The sequence below is a fragment of the Anabrus simplex genome, chromosome 6, assembly GCF_040414725.1.
Source record: "Anabrus simplex isolate iqAnaSimp1 chromosome 6, ASM4041472v1, whole genome shotgun sequence".
Classification (NCBI taxonomy): domain Eukaryota; kingdom Metazoa; phylum Arthropoda; class Insecta; order Orthoptera; family Tettigoniidae; genus Anabrus; species Anabrus simplex.
In genome coordinates this window covers 341,855,087-341,876,589 of record NC_090270.1, presented here as the reverse complement: position 1 = coordinate 341,876,589, position 21,503 = coordinate 341,855,087, and positions in this window count along the sequence as shown.

Here is a 21,503-nt window from a genome sequence, read left to right as displayed (position 1 = left end):
TTAACAATACAAATTTAAATAATATACTACTCCGTTCCTGAATAATAATATCCGGACATAGCAATGATAATGGGCGACAACAATGCGCTATCCTGGCTATGGAGCTTACCCAATCAACATGATAATCCGCCCCGCGTACGGAAGCCAGAGATAAATATGTACCGTTCCCGTCTGAAATACAGTCTACCGGCGCCAATCGGAGAGCTGCGTGTTCGGTTCTTAAAAAAATGATCGGGCTAAAATAAATTAAAAATCTCAGGAAATAAATAAATACCATGGGTATATGAACGGGAAACAGTATCATATTTCCGAAATAAAATACAAAATAAAGGGGTAAGATGGATTTATTGACTAATAAACATTATTGAAATTCGAGATAAACAAAAAATGGAAAATAATTAAAATATGGCTCAAATAAATGCCAAAAAAATTAATATGTGCCGGGCACATAATTAACATAAATTACATCAATTTACAAAGGACGGGTAATGTCCCGTTTCAAAATGAAAACATTTACAAAATAAACGCAACGACCTGGGGAAGAAATTCACACTTCGCTTCGACTTACGCAGTTGAATTCATTTTAACGCATCCTGACGGATATCATTCAAATTATAATTACAGGACATACCGCGACAGAATAAAATTATGCTAAATCCGATCCATAATAAAACTATATGTACATCACTTATCATCAAATCAATATTTCAGGGACCTTAGCTTACATCTACACTGAATTTACTTAACAGACCGTTCTGTTATAAATTGGATGGCTTAGAAGCCTGCCTCCCAATAGAATGAGTTTCGGACTCATATTTAAGAACAAATCTTTTTCAACGCTGGCCATGACATAATCAACAACAAACCAAGTAACACAAATTAATACAAAATACACTCTCGGAGAAACCTGTAAAGACATGCAAATAAAAAAAATAATATCATCTGTGTATTCAATATCTGAAATATAAACAATAAGATATTAGACTCCTCCATATAAAAAGAACACCGAACTCCAGGCTCAGCTATCCGTCTGTTGATCTTTCATTAAGCACGCTGTAATATAAATCATGGAACACTTCTAATGCGCCAGCTATGAAACATCTTACTTCGCCAGAAAAGACTAACTAATTGGTTTGGTAAATCTTGCCTGAGAAATTCTAATATATTTGAAAACATAAATTACGCTGCCATTCACTTCTCTGTTCATTTAATTAACACAAGGCCTCGAACTCAAAACTAAGGCACCAATACACATTCCTATGGCCTTAAGTACATATTCCAATATAACACGGCTTGCAGATATGATCCTCAACACATCTGGCCTAACACTTTGGGGTCCGTGAGTTCGATTCTCACAATCATAATGGACACTTGAGGCAAATCAAACCTCTCTCTTTTCATGCAGCTGACACCATTATATCTTTCCGATATTTATTTCCAGGCACGGCCGTCCTGTAATAACACACATTGTAATCTCAGTATCAGGCTAATCTTGCCTTTTTCTCGTAAAAACATAACTCAATGCCAATTAGCTAGTTCTATCTGCGGATCTAGAAGATATTAGTTCGACGGTGCACTTTTACGTTGGTCATCACTGCCATGTACTCCTATAAACGTGCTACATGCAGGAAAAAATACCTTGCTAAATTTTATTCCCAGACCAAAATTTAGGCTGTGTAGCCTTCATACTAAAAGAGTCTACATCTTGTACCAAAATGGAATACACAGTTACCTTTAGACATATATATCCTCATCTACACCTAATCATTTCCCTCTTTCCCATCTTATAAAAAGGTAAGAAAGTAATACATAAAAATCAGGGTTCCAAACATGCATTTCCCTGAAACATGACACTAATCTATAAAAATACAACATAGCTCAGTCACAACAAGACTGACATTTGCATTTACATTACACTGGGATCGAATTAGCCTAATTCCGTCTATCTAAGCATGCCTATAATTAAAATGAACTTAACTGGTAGCGTCTCAGTTTCTTCATAATTCCAGGCCGCAGCGTCCAGCAAATTACGCCATTATTGCACCAAACTGCATGGCGTTATCAAATACTCTGCAAGTCTTTTCTTCTCTCTTCATCATGTAGTAATAGTGCTTCGCACACACCATTTAATTGTACTGATACGATGACGACGGTTCGTACAAGTTCTTCGCGAAACCGAACGCATACCGAACACGGTATTTGCACAAACCGTATGCAAATTAGGCATACACGGGTACGGGAATATCGACAGTAACTATCGTTTTTATTGTTATTATCCCGTGTCACCACCGCACTTTGACATACGTGATACGTGATATTATTTATATAGCAAAGGTAATTGGTTTGTTAATATACTATGCACACTCGTAACTACAATCTATCACTTGCATTCATATAATGCATATTTTCATAAAGGAAAAAGTTTCAGCTTCACAAATTGACTACTTATATGTTCAAAACTGGTCACAAAAAAGTTACTTTCCTATACCACTGGCTTAATATCAAAAACACCGACCCGCGCGGTTCACACTTCAAAAGCAGAGTGACTTTCCATTTCCAGAGGCTGCTATATACACCACACTCCCGGTATTAGTCATATCTTAGGGGATTCCACTGGCGCGATGACGTTACTGCTCACCCACTACTCTGCAAAAGCGCTGATTCAATAAAAATATGTTAATTACTTATTTAATTCAAATTAAGTATTGCAACTGTCTACAGGTAGTTCTTTTAATGTTTAACTGGCTTCTATTTCATATTAAAACCGTGGAGTCTAGCTTTATAACAAATAGCCTAATAAAATAAAGAGTAGTGCAGCACTGTAAATTTAGAAGTTGGTAAGACTGACTTAATTTGTTTTGTAAATCCCTTCATTCTGCCATATCGCTTCCAGGGCTGTGATTGGTCCTTTTATAATCGGCCGCTCTTCAACACTCTCGTGCATCCCCGATTGACTCATACGGAGTACGCGAGATATTCACTGTTGCTATGCTTAGATAAGAAGCTATTACTGATGTCACGCGATGACGGAATACTGCATAAGGCAACTTCTAGATTGCATCATGACTCCTGCTTTTATTAGATGCACAATGTTACACCATATTATATAATTAATATTTGGGGCATATATGATATCGCACAGTAATGTGCCAGGATATAATTTGTGGAACTACGCCATCAAGAATGGAGGAGTAATATGGCAGGGAGGGGCCGAAAGGAGCCTCTCATCTGCCAAGCTGCAATGGATTACCGATAACTAAGATGAGTACGAAATGTAGATAATATTTGGGAAATGTTAGCGTGATTGGAAAAAATGGGAATAATTTGAGTATACTTGGTTACCTTCTGTAACAAGATGAGTCGCTTAACGACCCCATCCTAAATTTGTAGCACGGACAGTATTAAATAATAACAATGTAAATAATCGGGTCTTTTTAGGTATTCAGTTTGTTGTAGATGTAAATTTTGTAGATATAGGGTAGTACGTTAAGTCAAGCATGCATTCATATTTCTTTGTAGTCAAGAATACTTTTGTTTAGATTTGATTTTGGTTATTATAGACAAATAGGCCCGATATGTGCTTTTCTGTTTGTCATTTTAACGAGCTATGTAATGACATTGAAGGAAAGTCCAGCTTTGTCATACCAGTTGTGTTTTGTTGTTGATTAGTATGTTCATATTTTCAAAGTGAAGTTGTTAAATTTGTGAGAAGCGATAATAATAATAATAATTCATGAGAAATTGGAATTTTTAGTGAGCAGTGCGTAATAATAAAATTTAAGTGATCAGGTGTTGAGTTTGTCGGGAATCATTTAATGACGGGATGTCGTTTTTAATTCGGAATTAAAGTGTGTGGTAATTTAACTTGATAAATTAATAATATTGAAATGTAGATCGGTGCTAATAATCCGTACATGTTAATGAACCTGTGGTTTAAATTACGGTCCAATATTTTTCTTTACGGATAAATGTCGTATCTTAAAGCTGCAATTCATTAGCCGGAACACGTAGGACTAATATTACGAAACCATGATTGTCAAATTTTGGTAAATATTATCTCAAAATATTACGATTATTTGCGGAGAATGAATTAAGGCGTAGATCCGAATGAGATAAAAAATGTTAAAGAATCTACAGTCAGATAATAAAAGGTCGTACGATGTCAGAAGTGAATAAATAAGTCAGTTGATAATTCTGTGAGAAATAAATGAAGCAAGGAATATTGAGATAGAAAGGGATATAAATTCCGTACGAGAGACACTTAGGATATTGAAATGAGTGTAAAATGTACGGGCAGTGTCACAGAGAAATACTGAGTTACGTAGCGGGTAGAATTCGAACCCGTGACAGCACGTACGAAATAAATAGACTGCGTAGCTATTCGTTGAGATACAACGGATCTAAGGATAATGAGAGTTCAGAGTCCACATAAATGATCGTATATTGTAATCATTGTAATGACGAGTGATGACAATCATGTTGTCGTGATAATGATAATAATAAATATTGCAGATAAAGGATTGGACCGGCTTAATTAAATGAGGGTTGATAAAGATGTTAAACGGGAATCTAAATGATAATATGCAACCGATAATAATAATAATAACAATGTTAGGATGATGTTAAATCATCGCGGTCAGATTAATAATAATTGTCATAATAATAACAGTAATGATGTCGTTGGTTGATCAGCGAAATAATTGTAATTGCGACCGATATCTTAATATATTTTGGCGGAAGTGACCGGTTCATTAATAATAATAATAATCTTGAGTGACATTAATAATAATAATAAAATCTGGAGTCACCTATTCATTAATAATAATAATAACCGCAAGAGGGATATAATAATAATAACAGTAATAGCCATTTGTGTTTGCGTCCCGCATAATAATGACGATATTTATCAAACGTGACAGTGCCAGGAACCGTTGAGAATAATAATAATAATAAGAAGAAGAAGAAGTATAAATATTCTGAAGATAGTGAATTAATTAATTGGTGACCACATCCCTCTACTCGTATGTTTGAATAATATGAATAATAAATATTATAGTCATTTTGTTACCTCGTTATTGTACGGTTTCCGCACGGGACGAGTTACAGTAATATTTGGTGTGTTTGTTTACTTCGCTGGCGATGCGAGGGGATGTCATCGGCACGGTATTTCCCACCGCTTCTCGTTATCTCATTTGTGGCAGTAGTCTACTGAGGCTACTTTGTAACATTCAAATCATGTGTAAATAAAATATAAATGCTAATTCAGTGGTATGGCATCAGCTGGACATCGTAAGATAGGAACTGTCCGTGTAATCCATTATTCGTAATTCACGAGAAACATTACCCAGTCCGAGTACCGGTCTCGGAAAAATGTATATAGCCGGGGTACATCATCTTAGTTAAATGGAGAAGCCGACCGTAACATGGGTTATGCTCGGGCTCCCGATAGAAGGAAGCTATATCCTTGAACAACGGTTCGATTCAAATGGAATCGATCCATAAGTTATACTCCACTTGTAATTTCTTTCAGAAGCAACCCAGCAACATATTGATACCACTTGCGGTATAGCAAGTGATTTGTTTATGTAACATGTGTGGAAATTTAAATATCATTGCCAAATGTATCAAAGTTTCGTACGTCGGATGGCGTAATAAACTGCTCCTTTTGGCAATTATTTCAAAGGAAACCATTCTCATAATCTTTTTATTGTAGTTAGATGATACCCTTTTTAAAGTTAACAGTCACTTCCTAGTCCTATCATGGAGTTCTTAAATTCAAGTTTACAATCGAGCTTTCCCCATTTTAATTTTAATTGCTCCGTTCATTCCCGTTTTCTATTATGCCTCTACATTTATATATTCGTGGACTTAAAATAATGAACCGACAGCCCTGAGATAAATGCTAGTCTGGGACTCGGGAGGTGGACGGGTGCAATATAAATAACTTCCATTGAAATATGAAAAATTAATATTCATTTTTCGTTGAAAACATAAGGGATGTAACATATCAATCGCGTGTATGGGAAATTCGCCACTGACCGGAACAATACTCCATGGATTATGAAATTCAGCTTCGCCTCGTTTTACAACTTTTCCATCTCGTATCGTGATGATACTACAAGTAACTATTAAGATATCATTTCTTTAAGTTCCGGTCTGTTGATGATGGTGTTTGTTGATGCTCATGCATGGAGACTGCGGCTAGTTGCTCTTCCTCTTAAAACAATGATCATCAATCATCTACGAAGCCACTTGCAATGCCCGGAGTGCTCTCACGTGCGGAGAGAATTTATGCACTTCAGAACTGTCGAATGTTTGCATATACTGTAGATTACACAGGGTAGGAGGAGTACCGTTACAAGCCTCCGTGCAGGTTTTCAGTGTTCCTTCACGCTGACATATCAGATTGTATCAAACCGTGCGTTTTTCCTCGTATAATACGAATGGTCTCCGAGGTAGAACACATTCAATGTGCATTTGGTTTTGGGCTAATGACGCTCTCGCATGTGTCTTGCCCACCCAACCTCTTTGAAGCTTTATTCCAGCCCAACCTACCTCGTTGCTTTCAAGCTCTTTGCTCGGGATGTCTCACACGAGCCCGCTGAACATGTAGTTGTCCATGGTGTGTTGTAGTGTATTAGAGGGAAGCATCGGTTAACTGTGTTTGTACACGCGCCACATATCTACACTAATGAAGTATATGAAGGTATGTTGTATGTTTACAGCTTCTGCGATGGTAGTGCCCCCTTCGGTGCTTTTCGACACGTCGTATTCCTGATCGTGGAGTGTTCACCAGAGTTTTTAACACATTCTGTGAAACAGGTATTCTTTCATATTCCCATTTTTCTCCTGAACGTGTAGTCCAGGGCATCTCAGGGTGCATACGCCAGTGCAATGCACGGCGCAAGGTGCAAGAGACAACTTGACTAGCTTGACCAGAGTGCAAACCCCCACTCCTCTTTCCCTACCTCTGTCTCACCCGTTCGACCTGTCTCCGCCTTCTTCACCTCCCCCGCTTATCCTCCCCTTACTGCGAGATGCATACGAGCGGTGAGCGGAGACAATCAGTTGTATGGGAAAATGATACCGGTGTGGATCAGCGGTAGAGTGTCGGCCTCCGGATTCCAAGATAGCGGGTTCCAACCCGGCAGGGGTAGTCGGATCTTTGAAGGGAGGAAAAAAGTCCATTCGACTCTCCATGCCGTGCGATGTCGGCGTGTAAAAGATCTCTGTTGACACATTTGGTGGTTACCCGACAAAATTCATTAAATCTCAGCCATAGACGCCCAAGAGAGTTTCGGTTTACTCGGTCTGCCATCTAGTGGGCCTAGAATAAAACGGAACGTCGAAATTGACGAGTAGACAGACAGATGGCGTCAAATTGAAATGTCTGCACACGGTAGCTGAGGCCATACGATTATTATCATTATTACCGGTGTTAAAAATCTCTTCCTTCAATTTGGTTTGAGCAGACAACTTATCTTCTCCAGCTCTTCTTTTCCTTTTTATTTGCAATTATACCAGTAGTGTCTGGAACAAGGGATCGGCTGACAGCAATTCTGAAAGCATTTTTTAAAATTACGATCAGAAATACTCGCACGCAATCTACTTTTCGTACAAGTCAGAACAGAAAAAATCCTTTCACATATGGATGAGGAACTAAACATAAAAATAACCTTAGCTGCTTCTCGATGCAGCTTGGTAAAATCTTCCTTTGACAAATTATGGTAGAATTTGAGCATGGCCTTTGTATGGAAAAATAGATCATTTTGATGATAATGTAATTTGCCCCTCCGATTAAGCATTTGGCTTTATCGTTACGACTGGCAAAAAAAAAAAAAATAATAATAATACGGAAGTTTCCAGTTCGATCGAAACGGACTCGTGGGTCTCTTTTCTTTCTTCGAAACAGGTTGCTCCATTATTATGTTGTTGTCTTGCGCTTATCTATTTCACTGACAATCAAACCGTCTATCACCGAACGCTTCGTCGCTCTCAGCACCCTACACCATCCGAGTCAGGAAGAGTTGAGCCGAATCGGACCGATGCACAGTGCACAGAGCCTCTGCGCCTCGGTTTGCACGCTTGAGATTTTGGGCGTTTGAGAGGTCCTGGTGTAGTCAACAACCTGTGCAGGAACAACAACCGATTGTTGGATGGTGCATCGTAGTCCTACTACCAGCACACGGCGACTTTCTGCACGAACACGTGTGTAACGAACATCACTTGCGGGAACCTTCTACCCCTTTCAAAACGTCAAAGAGGTTGGGTGGGGAAGACACATACGTGTGCGCCACTAGCCTAAAACAAATGTACGTTAAATGTGTTCTATCAGGGGAGACCGTTAGGAATAGGGCATGTGTCCATATGAAATAATCGTGCCTGTCATATCCCTGAATATTGACCATGCCTCCTGGGACACCCTATATATATGTTGGGCGCTGAGGAGGTTCGTTGCATTCTTATGTTGAATATTCAGCAAATGAGGCTGAATGTCCACAACAGTGGACAGATTGTCTTCACTAGCATTTCTCAGCGTAGGAGAGCACTAAACATCAAAACCTGTCATTCCACCCACGTTTTATCTATAATCTTCTATATAAATGAAGTTGTAGGGGGTCCGCTGTCTATAATTTATTTTGTATTGCCAATTTTTCAGATATTTATCCGTTTTAGGTCAACTCAAGACCAAATCGGTGGTTTTAACTTTTAGTATCTGTCTGTGTCTGTTTGTCTGTTCCACCATCACGTCGAAACGGCTCGATAGATCTCAACCAAACTTCATATTTAGAGTATACTCATCCCGGGGAAGGTTTCGATATGCATATAATTTTAAAATCTTTGAATAGACGGGGGGTTTATAGGAAAACGAGAACGGTTTTCCTCCATGTTCTCTTATACTATTGATTTTCTGTAAACTCCGTGGACCGTACGTGAAACGTCTCTTAATTATAAACAACTTTCGTTATGTTCATAATTTACCTTACTCTTCAAATGACGGAGAAATTTACTATTTTCTGCGGGTATCATGCTCTGCATTGAGTGACCGACAGACCGACAACGAACCTACAGGTTACCATGGCAACGTCTCTGCTTGCCAGCGGAGAAGTAACGTATTGCCATTTTCCTCATTATGCTTTTAAATTCGTGGTTGTTCCTTGGGTAGCAGGCAATAGAGCCATCGATCGGTCCATCTGCGGGATATTTACGGAATATCGTTGGAGTTTATAACCACCCTCGAATTGATTAAGTAATAACACCATTAGTCATCTTATCTGTTTACCTAAGAATTACTGCGCCTAAATTTTTCATCTGTTACCGCTTTATTATATCCAGAACTCACACCAGCATCATTTATTGAGGGGCATTTGATTTTACAATACATTCACTTGGCATTTACATATTTGTCGTTATCCGGCTGTCCTAAGTTATAATCCATTTTCTATTAATTTCAAACTTCTTAACTGTATTATTTTCTTCCTTAATTACTCCGTATGTACGCGAGTGCTAGAATCTACTGGATATATTTCCACCAAACTTCATATTTAGAATCCACCTGTCCTTGGGTAGGTTTGAGGGCAAATATTGTTTCTAAATCCCTGAACTGACTGGGGATTTATACGAAACCTAAACCGTGATTTTGCACTCCCACAAAATATACACAACCGAACTCAATGGAAATCTACCTGCCTTAATGGAAATTAATTTCCAAACTTTTTTCTTTTGTGCATCATTCCGATACGAGGATTAATAAGGGAGATATCATTAACGGACCGTTTTTCGGTACAAGTCCCATCGGACTTAACTCAAGAGCGGGTGCGTGTAAAGCTTATTTCTTACAACTTGAAAACTACTGAAGATATTCGAACCAAACTTTATATTTAGCATCCACCTGTTCAAAGGTAGGTTTTAAAGGTCAATAACATTCCATGTTCCCGGAATGGACTGGTAGTTTATAGGGAACCGAAATGGTGATTTTTACTCTTTTACAATATGTACAGTACAAGACCAACCTGACTGGAAATCGACCAAACGTGATGGAATTCCATCTCTAAAACTTTTTTTTCATGTGCATTTTTTCGTCAGGAGGATTAATAAGGGAGATATCATGAATGGTCAGTTTTACAGGTTAAGTCCAGCGGGCATAGCCCAAAGGGTGTTGTACGTGGAGCAGATTCCTTATTTATCTATATAAATAAAATTGTAACGACTGCGTGCCTGTACATTGACTATTTTGGCGAAATTTTCGCACAGCTACCCGTTTAAGGGCTAATAATGACCGTCTGCATATTTTTTTGGTTTAGTTTCCTGAAAGTCATAACTTTTACCCTCCTCGCCCAAAATCCAAATTGCGGCATAATCTTCCAGACAAAAAAGAAAATTGAAATTTGACAAAATTATACGTTTTACGGATCGAAAACTTCCAAGATCTTTAAATTTTTCACTTTTTATCCCCGAAGAATATCGAAAAATGGAGGCAATTTTAATGATGGTTCAGACCTTCGGGAACTCTTATCACATAACGGATTTAACAATCTCCGTTCAATTTGGAATGATCTACAACCTTGGTCTTATGACTTACTGTCGTATCTGTATCTTTTTACGTTTGATTTTTCTCTATTAATTGATGTTAAGTAAATTTGGACTTTTCACAGCCATAATTCATACTTTCAATCACTTCTAAGAAAGATAAAATCATCAAACTCTTCACGAAAATTGGCTCACCCAGTAGCCATATGTGAGCCAAATGCTATGTATGTAGCTGTCACATCATTACCCGAAAAGTAATGCAATGTGAGATAATCTTACAAAAACTTTACCTTGTTCAACGTTTTTAACTCAATCTGACCCAAGAATAGATGAGATATCATAGGAACAGCCATTTAGGCCACTAAATCCGGCGTCTTATTGTACAAACCTTTGTCGATATGACGTACGTTTAGCAGCAGTTAATCCGTAACTGAAGGTCTGCAATATTGTAAACACGCATATACTTTCGTATGTCGATCTGTATATATTCACTGATGTCGATTTGTAGTGATCGAGAAAGGGTGTGTCTGCTATTGTAATCAGTACTCCCCACACCGACTTTGACTGGCAGTAGCAATGCGGTCATTCTCCAACTCCTGTATAACTGGCATTAGTAAGGAAGGCCTACCATTGTAATGAATAGTTCACTTCTCGATTTGACTTGTAGAAGGCAAGGGAGAATGCAGTTTTGTTTAAAACTCCCCTACCCGATTGTGTTTGGCAATAGGCAAGGGTGCCCGCAATTATAAACAAATGTACCCATCTAAAATGTGCCTGGTATCAGGCATTGTGGCCTGCTATTTTGATGGAAACTCACCAACTTGGTGTGACTGGCAGTAAGCTGGCTGGCAGTAGAAAAAGGGGCTGGCATTATAATGATAACTGCACAACTCAATTTCGACTAATAGTAGGGTAGTTACCTGCCATTATAATAAAAATTCCACCGGGCGAGTTGGCCGTGCGCGCAGAGGCGCGCGGCTGTGAGCTTGCATCCGGGAGATAGTAGGTTCGAATCCCACTATCGGCAGCCCTGAAGATGGTTTTCCGTGGTTTCCCATTTCCACACCAGGCAAATGCTGGGGCTGTACCTTAATTAAGGCCACGGCCGCTTCCTTCCAACTCCTAGGCCTTTCCTATCCCATCGTCGCCATAAGACCTATCTGTGTCGGTGCGACGTAAAGCCCCTAGCAAAAAAAATAAAAATAAATAAAAACTCCTCAACTGTTATCTGTCTGGAATTAGGAAAGGGGGCTGCCATTGTAACGAAAACTCCCCAAATCGATTGTGACCGCGCAGTAGAAAATGGGGCCTGCAATTATAATGTGAACTTCCCAACTCGATTGTGAATGGCAGTAGGCAAGTGAGCCTGCCGTTATATCACAAACCCGTAACAAACACTTTACATTGGAAACAACGTATGGGGACCTCCCCATGCTGTTTCTCAGATTACGCTAAGAGACATGCAATTTTCTTATTTACTGCATGTACAGTATTTACTTCGATATTCGAATACAATGTAGAGCACGGGTACATTTGCTAGTATAACATATTACTTGTAAAGTAACTGGTTTGTATTACAATCCGTTGAGTGCCTACTAGACTGCTGTCATGCCTAATTCGGTAGAAATAGAAGATCAGAGTGTTGAACAATGTAATAGTCACGTGTGTCAGGAGTGCCCCCCCTTTTTTTTTTTCAAGATTAAGACACATTTGGAACCCTATCAAGTAGAAGTAACGTCTCTGCCTCTTATCTGGATCCTTAAGGTTTGATTATAATCCAAGTTTGAGGGGTGGAAATGTATTCACCGAGTCTCGTGAGTACAATTGAGCAGTTATTTAATATGAGAGGTAGCGAACACTGTCATGAAAACCAAGTTATACGAGTGTAGACCATTTTCCTGGGCAGCAGTTGTTCTGACAGATCCTGGGTACATTAAGGGCTGCAATATGAGATGAGAATTGATGTTTTTGTGATAATTTTTACAAGGTTACCTCCTTGAAAGTAGAAATGGTTTGCAATTATTTAACTGAGGGAAGTGGAAATTTATAAGTTACTAGCTATAGTCCCCGACGTTGCCCGGAGACATTTGGAATGTTTACGTTTAAGATTTGTATTACCAGTTATGTGTGAAGCGAATTCTTATATGATTCCTTTTTGAGAAGTTGATTGGTATTTCACAATCTATTGGTTGTTTCTAGTTATATTTATGTTTTACACTCTCCCGTAGGGATTCTAGGCGTGTCTTACCCCCCACACTACTTTTTCCAGATAGTAAGTCATATTTGTACCAATTTTAGTTGATAGCTACGCTGGAACATACATACAGCCATAATCTCGGTCATTTTGGACATATTCGTTATTACCCTTTCTCAGCCTTTATGCCAAAAATTCACTATTCATCTCAGTGACCCCGAAAACTATGGATTCGACACTACGTTCGATTACTTTTATTCTCAACCACGTCAGCCACACCCTTAAGGAAGCTGGGGTATCTTACCCCCACTCAGCTAGTCTCTTCATAGTAAGTCATGGGTGTACCAAGTTTGGTTCGAATCGCTCCTGTAGCCCTGAGAACTATTTATTCGACACTATTATGGTCGTTTTCAGTTATATTTGTATTTCACCCACTCCTGTAGGGTTTCTAGGAATGTCTTGCTCCTCCACAGCATTTTACACTGATAGTAAGTAATATTTGTGCCAAATTTAGTTGACAAGTATGCTGGAAAATAAACATTCATCCATAATCTCAGTAATTTTGGTTATTTTATTTTTCACCCTTACTCACCCCCTATGCGAAAGCGAAATGAACTTAGACTTCAAAAAATCCTGAGTGTCGCTGTTCTCTCAGCGACCCCAAAAACTATGGATTCGGCACTATTTTCGATTATTTTTTTAATCTCACTCCCCCTTCGCCTCACCCCAAAGGGGACTGAACTTGGACATTACAAATTTCCGGAGTGTCACTGTTCATCTCAGCGACCCAGAAAACTATGGATTCGGCACTATTTTCGATTATTTTTATATCTCACTCCCCCTTCGCCTAACCCCAAAGGGGGCTGAACGTGGACTTAAACAATTTCCGTAGTGTCACTGTTCATCTCAGCGTGCCAGAAAACTATAGATTCGACACTATTTTCGATAATTTTTATGCCTCATGCCCCTCGCCCCTCACCCCCCTCCCCCTCCCCCACCCTTAAGGTTGCTGATTTGTCTGCGCATACTAAGTCATAAGTGTATTAAATTTGGTTGAAATCGCTCCAGTGGTTTAGGAGGAGATGTAATACATTGACAATTATATACAGATAGATAATATGGACTCGGCTTTGCTCGCTGGGAATCCCCATTACACTGTTGATATTCTACATTTTTCACAGTTTCTTAAATTTATTTGTTCACATCTCTACATTCTTCAAACTGAGCAGACCTATCAAATTGGTCCTATGACATGAAAGTAAGTCTCGATCAGAGCATGTTGGATTGCTATTTCCAAATAACAGCCACCGTCATGAACCTCCTTTCAAGGGAAGGTACTTTGTAAAACATGGCGGTGTGTTCCTATCCTGCTATATACAGCATTTCTTACCGGGTTATCATGATACAGCATAAGCTGCTGTCTCTTAACGACAATCTGTTCATCGAGTCGGTCCAGTCTTGGTGAGGCTTTGCAATTAAATTAATTACATAAAATTACACATCATAAAATAACTACGCATCGGATTTCGTTCAAACCACTTCATAAACCCCACCAGGAGTAATAAGAACATGTTGTGAAATTTTCAGCGAAATCTGTCCAGTAGTTTTTGAGTCCATTAATCTCAAATATACCAACATCCACTTTTGTATGTATATAAAATAATAGATTTGTCTGTATATTGCTCAGAATTTTAAAAGAATGGTTGTGTCCACATTAACAAGAAAATGATTTTTAAATTTTCCGTTGTCTCTTGTCTGTTTGTATGTGTATACGCCTCTCACGAGAAAATGGATGAAGAGAATCTAATGAAAATTTTATTCAAAGTCGGGGAATGAGGCGCTATAATTTAGGCTGTACATAATTTTATTCACGCTGAGTGAAATAGTGGTTTAGGGGAAGGCCTACAACTTAATTATCTAATATTTATGTTATTAGTGGCCCTGTCGATATGTACTACATAAATAAAGTTATGTACATTTAATTTCAGATCATTTATGTCTTATATATTTTACCATACTGGCTATGATAACAGAGACATTCGTGAATTTGAATGTGTATTGCCAAGTCCATGTCGACGCTGAACCATGCTATGAGTGAACAGAATTGGATGAAAATCGTCATGTAAAGTCTGGGAACAAGGCGCTATAGTCTAGGCGATAATAACTTGATTCACGCAGGATGAAATGGTAGTTTACGGAAAACTGCCAATTTAAAAAACCTACCATTGGTCCTATCGAAAAGTGTTATACAACGAAAGTTATAAAGAATACATGTTCCGATCATTTATGTCTTTCACAGTTTTACCATACGGACTATGATAACAGAATTCATGAATTTACACTTTGGTTGCTTAGTTCAAATAGATGAACATTGCTGACATGGAACTATTGCTCAATCGTGTTAACTAGCGATGACCTTTGTCACGAATACCTGAAGGTGTAAATTCGCGTGGTGATCGGTCAATATCTACAAGGAAAATTTTGTAGATGATTATTAAAAAATGAGAAAAGAATTGTACAAGAACGTTCGCTTGAAGCGTAATATTAGAGGGAGTCCTCCCTTTACATGAGATGCCCTAATATCACACAGTCCGAAGAAAATTAAATGTGAATGCCTACAGTATCGAAAACAATAACATTGCATTGACCATTGTTGTGATGTGATTTGTCTTTTCTGCTACCACTTATCTCCGATGTATGCGACTACTGCTGCCTCCTGAATAAAACAGCATACGTGAATATTGGCGGAAAGTAGCTGGGGAGTTATGATGGCCCGTCACCGACGGGCACTGGAGCTACTACTAATGTGGTAACAGTATTATGATGTGTCTTCATAAAGACAGCTCATACATCCTGTTACCTGAATGTAACGCGTACTTGGATAATTTGAATGAAACATTAAAAATGACGTAAACACTCCATTGTTAATGGCATCCAAGAAAAATACCAGGAAGAACGACTGACATTGGATGTATTTGTGTGTAACTGACCATGGTGTCGTCACCAGGGCGCCTAGGATTAACCACAGCGAATACAGGCAGCCTGGGTGGAGTCCACATGTAACGTGCATAGCGATTAGTCAAGGGTGCTCGCCTCCCTCTCCATTTTTTATTGTTATTAATAAGTGTTCATCTTCACTTGGGTCAATAACCTCAGAGTTTATGACTCTCAGATTCCATCAGTATCGACAGTTCAGTTGAAAAATGTTTAGGGAGAATATGAGCAGTCTGTCAAAAACAATTTATGAAATAATATTTAAGACATAGAAGCTGAATTAAGAAATGTGTACCGCTGGCATATTTCGTTAATTACCGAGCTCGATAGCTGTAGTCGCTTAAGTGCGGATAGTATCCAGTTCGAGCCACACTGTCGGCAGCCCTGAAGATGGTTTTCCGTGGTTTCCCACTTTTACACCAGGCAAATTGTGGGGCTGTAGCTTAATTAAGGCCACGGCCGCTTCCTCACCACTCCTATCCCTTTCCTATTCAATCATCGCCATAACACCTAACTGTGTCGGTGCGACATAAAGCAAATAGCAACAACATTTAGTTCAATTAAGTGCTTTTCTTTTTACATTTTTTTCGTTATAATAGTAATAATCGTAATCATTATCATCCTCTTCAAGATCCCTGGATCATCGGCCTTGAAGACTACGCACTATTTTAAAAAATTGGCTCGATGTAGAGTTTCTAGATTTTCCTTTCACATTCGGTTGGTTTAGGTCTTTCTGTAGCTTGTCCCGCAATAGCAGCCTTGGTCTACCAGGGAAACGACTTTGTATATTGTATTTACGGACATACTTCCATATAAGAGGTCCATTGGATTCGTACGCTTCTTTAACATGTTCCTGATCCGATATTAGTCCACCGCCCTATGTATCTCTACTTCTACTTTCCTCCGTCTTTCACTGGCCCTAGGATTTGTCACATAACTCTTTCATTGTTATCATTTTTCACAAATTTCACCGCTATATTCCATACACTATACGGCACAAAGTATAAAAAGGGTGCTTGTAGAGTACACTGATCTGTGTGCATGTGAAGCTCAACTTACAGTCTTATGAAGCGTTTGCCAGTTGAAGAGCATGTTTCAAAAGATGTCAATATTTCTAGGTCTGTAGAATAAAGATTAAGAAGACCAACCAAGACAATCTCGACATCATCGAACCTGCGGCCATTCAGTCAAGGGGCCTCTCATAGAAATAACGAGCATAAAACACAAAGTGTTTACAATACAATAAGTCAAATTTGGTGTGCTGTAAAGCTAATAGAGTTGTGACCAATAGCATTCTGCAAGAAAGAGAGCTGGATGGGCTCAGGATGTCTTATTCATAAATCTTCTTCTTTGAGTCATCAGTCCATAGACTGGTTTGATGCAGCTCTCCATGCCACTCTATCCTGTGCTAACCTTTTCGTTTCTACGTAACTATTGCATCCTACATCTGCTCTAATCTGCTTGTCATATTCATACCTTGGTCTACCCCTACCGTTCTTACCACCTACACTTCCTTCAAAAACCAACTGAACAAGTCCTGGGTGTCTTAAGATGTGTCCTATCATTCTATCTCTTCTTTTCGTCAAATTTAGCCAAATCGATCTCCTCTCACCAATTCGATTCAGTATCTCTTCATTCGTAATTCGATCTATCCATCTCACCTTCAGCATTCTTCTGTAACATCACATTTCAAAAGCTTCTATTCTCTTTCTTTCTGAGCTAGTTATCGTCCATGTTTCACTTCCATACAATGCCACGCTCCAGACGAAAGTCTTCAAAAACATCTTTCTAATTCCGATATCAATGTTTGAAGTGAGCAAATTTCTTTTCTTAAGAAAGCTCTTCCTTGCTTGTGATAATCTGCATTTTATGTCCTCCTTACTTCTACCATCGTTAGTTATTTTACTACCCAAGTAACAATATTCATCTACTTCCTTTAAGACTTCATTTCCTAATCTAATATTTCCTACATCACCTGCCTTCGTTCGACTGCACTCCATTACTTTTGTTTTGGACTTATTTATTTTCATCTTGTACTCCTTACCCAAGACTTCATCCATACCATTCAGCAACTTCTCGAGATCTTCTGCAGTCTCAAATAAAATAACAATATCATCGGCAAATCTCAAGGTTTTGATTTCCTCTCCTTGGACTGTGATTCCCTTTCCAAATTTCTCTTTGATTTCCTTTACTGCCTGTTCTATGTAAACATTGAAAAGGAGAGGGGACAAACTGCAGCCTTGCCTCACTCCTTTCTGGATTGCTGCTTCTTTTTCAAAGCCCTCGATTCTTATCACTGCAGACTGATTTTTATACAGATTGTAGATAATTCTTCGTTCTCGGTATCTGATCCCTATCATCTTCAGAATCATAAATAGCTTGGTCCAATCAACATTATCGAATGCCTTTTCTAGATCTACGAATGCCATGTACGTGGGCTTGTCCTTCTTGATTCGATCCTCTAAGATCAGACGTAAAGTCAGTATTGCTTCACGTGTGCCTACATTTCTTCTGAAGCCAAATTGATCTTCTCCCAACTCAGCTTCAACTTGTTTTTCCATTCTTCTGTAAATAATACGTGTTAAAATTTTGCAGGCATGAGATACTAAACTAATGGTGCGGTAGTTTTCACACCTGTCAGCACCGGCTTTCTTGGGAATAGGCATAACAACATTCTTCCGAAAATCGGATGGGACTTCTCCTGTCTCATACATCTTGCACACTAAATGAAAAAACCTTTCGATGCTGGTTTCTCCTAAGGCAGTCAGTAATTCAGAGGGAATGTCATCAATTCCAGGTGTCTTGTTTCTGTTGAGGTCACTCACAGCTCTGTCAAACTCTGACCTCAAAATTGGGTCTCCCATTTCATCAGCATCAACAGTCTCTTCATGCTCCAGAACCAAATTATTTACATCTTTACCTTGATACAACTGTTGGATATGCTCCTGCCATCTTTCTGCTTTGTCTTCTTTCCCTAGAAGTGGCTTTCCATCTGAGCTCTTAATATTCATACACCTAGATTTCCTTTCTCCAAAGGTTTCCTTGATTTTCCTGTATGCAGCATCTACCTTACCCAGGACCATACAGCCTTCGACATCCTTGCACTTCTCCTTCAGCCATTCTTCCTTAGCTACCTTGCACTTTCTATCCACTTGATTTTTTAATCGTCTGTATTCTTTTCTGCCCTCTTCATTTCTAGCATTCTTGTATTTTCGTCGTTCATCAATCAGGTTTAGTATCTCCTGAGTTATCCACTGATTCTTAGTTGATCTTTTCTTCCTTCCTAACATTTCTTCAGCAGCCCTACTGACTTCATTTTTCATGACTCTCCACTCTTCCTCTATTGTGTTTCCTTCAGCCTTTTCATTTAGTCCTTGTGCAACATGTTCCTTGAAACAATCCCTCACACTCTTTTCTTTCAACTTGTCTAGATCCCATCTTTTTGCATTCGTTCCTTTCTTCAATTTCTTCAACTTCAGATGGCATTTCATGACCAACAAGTTATGGTCAGAGTCCACGTCTGCTCCTGGGAAAGTTTTGCAATCCAACACCTGGTTTCTGAATCTCTGCCTAATCATAATAAAGTCTATTTGATACCTTCCAGTGTCTCCAGGTCTCATCCACGTATACAGCCGTCGTTTGTGGTGTTTGAACCAAGTATTGGCAAGGACTAAATTATGATCAGTGCAGAATTCAACCAGCCGACTTCCTCTTTCGTTCCTTTGTCCCAATCCAAATTCTCCTACTGTATTACCTTCTCTTCCTTGTCCTACCACTGCATTCCAGTCTCCCATCACAATTAGATTCTCGTCACCTTTTACATATTGTATTAAATCTTCTATCTCCTCATATATTCTTTCGATTTCTTCACCATCCGCTGAACTAGTAGGCATATAGACCTGCACTATTGTGGTGGGCATTGGTTTGGTGTCTATCTTGATGACAATAATTCTTTCACTATGCTGGTCGTAGTAGCTTACCCGCTGCCCTATTTTCTTATTCATTATTAAACCAACTACTGCATTTCCCCTGTTTGATTTTGTGTTGATAATTCGGTAGTCGCCTGACCAAAAATCTTGTTCTTCCTGACAACGTACTTCACTTATACCAACTACATCTAACTTTAGCCTATCCATCTCCCTTTTCAGGTTCTCTAACCTACCACAACGATTCAAACTTCTAACATTCCACGCTCCGACTCGCAGAATGTCAGTATCCATCTTCCTGATGATCGCCCCCTCTCGTGTAGTCCCCACCCGGAGATCCGAATGGGGGACTAGTTTACCTCCGAAATATTTTACCCGGGAGGAAGCCATCATCAGTACATCATTCATACAGAGAGAGCTGCATGTCCTCGGGAGGTAGTTACGGCTGTAGTTTCCCGTTGCTTTCAGCCGTGTAGCAGTATCAACACAGCTAAGCCATGTTGAGTATTATTACAAGGCCGTATCAGTCAATCATCTAGACTGCCGCCCGAGCAACTATCGAAAGGCTGCTACCCCCCTTTCGATGAACCATTCGTTAGTCTGGTCTCTCAACAGATACCCATCCGATATGGTTGCACCTGCGGCTTGGCTATCTGCATCATTGGGGCACGCAAGCCTCCCCACCGCGGCAAGGTCACATGGTTCACAGAGGAGGATTCATAAATAAGAATGCGATAAAGCATGATGTGGAGAGCAAACTGTGAGTTCATGGAATACTTAGTTCAGAACAGCCGTTAGATTGGATTGTTTTACATTGCACTCTCTTTAGGCTACCATTCTCCACTATTCTTAGTGCCTTATTCATTCACACGGCTTCGCATGTGTGGAATTATTTTGTGTTCATTCATAGAATTGAGAAACACAGAAAACTATATCAAAATATATTCTATAGTTTTTGAGATAGGTAGAAACCGCAGACCATTCTCTTCATGGAATAAGTCACAGTATCACTGCATACTCTGAAACGATGGACACGATGCCTTTTGACCCCAACTTGGCAGGTTCGATCCTGGGTCAGTCCGGCGGTATTTACGGGTGCTCGAATACGCCAGCCTCGTGCCGGTGGATTTACTAAAGTGTAAACGAATTCTTTGGGATACTGATATCTCCGAAAAGTAATTTTATAGGCTTTACGTCGCACTAACTACTTTTATGGTTTACAGAGACGCCGAAGTGCCGGAATTTAGTCCCGCAAGAATTTTTTATGTGCCAGTAAATCTACCATCACGTGGCTGACGTATTTCAGAACCTTCTAATTCCACAGGACTGAGCCAGGATTGAACCTGCGAAGTTGGGGTCGAAAGGCCAGCGCCTCATCCGTCTGAACCACTCACCCCAGCGTCTCCGAAAAGCGTAAAGATGTAATTAATGGGACATAAAAGGAATAACATTACTTTCTCTTATGCATATACTTCATTTTAAAGTGCATATCCTACACTAATTAAAATGTATTGAATATCTAAAGTACTGGATCTGGAAACACCGACATATAATCGGACACAAGAAAAACATCTTGATTTAAATCTAAACCGTATATATGAACGTTTGTCCGTGAACTTTATTAACTGTAGTAAGAAATGGAACATTAACCGGAAATAGCAGTATTTTGAAAGTAAAAGGATATTTTTGCTGATATCAGTCTGCAGTGGTAAAAGTCGAGAGATGTGAAAAAGGAGCAGCAATCCAGGAAGGGTTGACGCAAGGCTGCAGTTTGTCCCCCTCCTTTTCAATGTTTTTATAGAACACGCTGTAAAGGAAATCAAAGAGGAATTTGGAAACGGAATCGCAATCCAAGGAGA